Here is a 3,956-nt window from a genome sequence, read left to right on the forward strand (position 1 = left end):
CTTAAACCATTAAATTCTCCCTACTCCAGACTGGATCCAAGACAACTTGAGTAATAAAGCAGCAAGATTCTCAACTGATGTGTAGTCTACTTCTTCTCTTTCAAAGCTCACTAATTCAGGATTTTTGTGTGTTTTATTGTTTTATTTTATTGGATGTGAGGTTTTTTGGGCAAGGATTGAAGTAGGAGACACAGTGAAATGGTAGAGAAAAATGTAAATTTCATTTTATCAAAGAAGCCCACTGCACTATACATCAAACTAGTGCAGTGGCTCTTCAAACGAATTGCTTGGCAATGGAAACAAATAGGCCAGATGCGGTGGCTCACACCTGTAATCCCAACATTTTGGAAAGCTCAGGTGGGTCGATCACTTGAGTTTAGGAGTTTGAGACCAGCCTGGGCAACATGGTGAAACCCCTGTCTCTACAAACCAAACAGCTTAGCTTCAAACCGGGTTTTAAAACCTTTTTTCCTTTCCTCTTTTCTCCCCAGTCTCCAGATACAGTTCTAAAATAAACTACACATATGTTTTATGCCCTCAAAATATTTTCTTTCCTCCCTTCTCCCCAATCTCAAGATATAACTTTGAGACAAAATACATATGTGCTTCCTTTCACCTTAAAATACAGCCTCAAAATGTACCATAAACCTCCACTCCCTTTCTCTTCCTATACTATATTCCCATGCCTTCTGCATATTTATTTACTTAAATGCTTCTTAAGTGCATGACACACTCACATATCTGGTCATGTATTTCCTTAAAAGCTTCAGGGGCCAGATCCTGATATGGACCAGACACCTTTGGAAATCTCTCTTCAGTAAAGGCGGAAACTCACTCCCAGCTAGAGATTGACCAAAAGATTGAGTAATTTATAACCTATTTGGGCCCAAAATGGCATTGGTCCCTTCAACAAATAAAACAATAATTAAAAATAAGCCACTGGAGCAGATTGCATCACCTGGCAACTGCTGGCCCCCTTCTTCTCCCGCATTCCAAACCCCTCTCTACAACAAAAGAAAGAAAGAAAGAAAAATCCTGTGCTCCCTCCACCAAGGGAAAGTGGACATTTTTGGAAAGAATCCCACCTGCTCTTATCCTTGCTAACATGGATAATAAAGTCTTGTTGTCTTTGTATCACACCTCATCATTATTTTGAGTTCTTTTTACAAACAACAAACCGTGGACCCCTTTTGCTGGATACAATTTTTGGTGGCCAAGACGGAGAGCACTGTGCATTCCCAGGAGGCCCTGGGCCTGCCAGACTGATCCCCTGTCAGACACGGCATGGAGCCTCTTATGAGTGCCAGCTGCTCGTGGCTAGCGGACCCTGTGGCCAGAACATTAGGGGAGCTCCCAGCAGCTGCCGAGGCATCTTTGTTTCAGGGAACCTCCCTTTCTTTTCCTGCCGTGGCATCTGCTGCTTTCAACGCTTCACTGATAAAAAGAAAGTGACATTTTGAAGAAGTTGACAAACTTTGGAACTGAGTGAGTTGGTGTGCACCCAACCTTCCTCTGCCTCTTTTGGGGTGTTGCTAGGGCTCCGCTCTGTTTAGACTTAGCTGCTAGCATCACCATTTGGGCATTTTTATGCATTCGTATTTGTGACACACTCAGGGGTTTGCTCACATCGACTCAATCATCTAGAAGGACCAGTTAAAATTAAGACATGAAATTTGGAACTCTACCCAGCCCTTTATGAGGATTTGTTTGGAAGCAAGCCATTTGTATACATTTGTGTTTGTTTGTATTTGTGGCATCCTCAGTGCTTTGCTCACATCCAACTCTGTCACCTGAGGGGCCATTTTGTGATATTTGTGTGTGTATGGGCCCTGATCTCTCTCTCTTTCTCCTTCTTCCAACTTCATCCTCCTGATTATCTTGGAAACTACCCACAGCCTTACTCCTCTGGGCCCAAAGCACCCTTAACTCCCTCTGTCTGGAAATGGCACACCTTGACTGGTGACTTGTGGAGGTGGGAGAGATTTGTCCCACACCAAGTAGGTCTGGGGTGCTAAGGCTCTCCCTGATGGGAGATAAATGAGGTTTGGGGGGTAATGACCCCACACCTACAGTGGCTGAAAGGCTCACAAGCCCTCCTGTAAAACTTGACCTCTTTCCTCTCCATTCCTTTCTTTTCTCTTTCCCTTGTTCTGTTCAATCTAGGGGTCGAGCCTTGAAAGGGAAAAACAGTTTCCAACATCCTGGCCTGTAATTTTGTCGTTCTCTTTGAAACTCCAAGTGGTTACATATTATGGCTCATTTCTCTGCACATTTTAAACTGATAGACAAATTACAACAACAACAAAAAAATTCAAAGCTCAAATAGTTAACCTACACTATACAGTTAAAAGAGTCTTCTAAAACTCTCGATCTTCCTTTCTTTTTCCTGCCTGCTTTAAATCTACTGTTACTAAACTACTAGTACTGAGAGAAGACTCATTATTTATGGCCTAACTATAATAGAAACTTTAAAACTCATTTAAAGTATATATTTTAAAAAGGTTTTGTTAAATCAAACTGCCATAAAGACTATTTTACCCCAAATTTTGGTTCACAAACTTGCTTAGATTACCTAGCAGGGCAAAGCAAGTTTAGCCATGTGAACAGGTTCCAATTTTTTCAAAAATGTAACTTAAGAGTCAGCTATCTTTTATATGTCAGTTGAGTTGGTGGTGCTGTCTCATGACTAGAGCTCCAAGTTAAAAGCTATTGAATCTTTGTGTATGTATGTATACATGTTTAGATATGGATACATAATATACATATAATAGTTACGTTCTATCTTGTGTCTAACATACTACCAAATTGACATGTAGGTAAATGAATACTCATAAATTAATCCCAGCTGGGTGAAGTGGCTCGTGCCAGTAATCTCAGCACTTTGGGAGGCTGAGGCAGGTGGATTGCTTGAACCCAGGAGTTTGAGACCAGTCTGGGCAACGGGGTGAAACCCTGTCTCTTAAAAAAATATAAAAACTAGCTGAGTATAGTGATGATGCCTGTAGCCCCAGCTACTCTGGAGGCTGACGTGAGAGGATCACCTGAGCCTAGGGAGGCTGAGGCTGCAGTGAGCCATGATCACACCATTGTACTGCAGCCTGGGTGACAGAGTGAGATCCTGTCTCAAAAACATAAAATTAAGCCCAAACGCTGTTCAAGTTCACATGCATCTTTGATAAATAAGCCTGTTTTAAAAATTATTAATAACATTTTAAATGTTTAAAAAACTATTAATGCACATTTTTGTTTGAGTTTATTGATTAAATGGTTTCATATTCATCTCTGCCAAATATTATTGGGCGTCAAAATTTGGCATAAAAATTATAAAAGTATAAACCCACCCAAAACCAAAATATTTTTGCTTATATAATTTTTAATAAATAAAACACTTATTATTTAATAAAAACAACTAAATCTTCTAAATTATCAGCAAAACGTTCATGTGTTTAACTTCTAAATTCTTAAACACCTTATGTTCATAAACTTTAAAACAGTTTAAAAAAAATAAGTTTAAATCATGACCATCTCTATATAATATGTTTTCAAAAGTAATCTAAACAAACAATTAAAACAAAAAATTGAGTATATATGAGATAAATGCTTATAAATAAACTTTGTATATAATTAAAAATCTTAAAATCACTATAGATGCTTATTAAATGTCTGTGCCATTTCCAAATAAAAAAAATTATTACATGAAAAACATATTCCAAAATTGTAGAATGGTTATAAAACACTAAAACTTGGCTGGGCGCGGTGGCTCACACCTATAATGCCAGTACTTTGGGAGGCCGAGGTGGGCAGATCGCGAGGTCTGGAGTTCGAGACCAGCCTGATCAACATGGTGAAACTCTGTCTCTACTAAAAATACAAAAATTAGCCAGGCATGGTGGCACATGCCTGTAATCCCAGCTACTCAGGAGGCTGAGGCAGGAGAATCACTTGAACCTGGGAGG

Source organism: Colobus angolensis, unplaced genomic scaffold (assembly GCF_000951035.1).
Source record: "Colobus angolensis palliatus isolate OR3802 unplaced genomic scaffold, Cang.pa_1.0 Scaffold80, whole genome shotgun sequence".
Lineage (NCBI taxonomy): Eukaryota > Metazoa > Chordata > Mammalia > Primates > Cercopithecidae > Colobus > Colobus angolensis.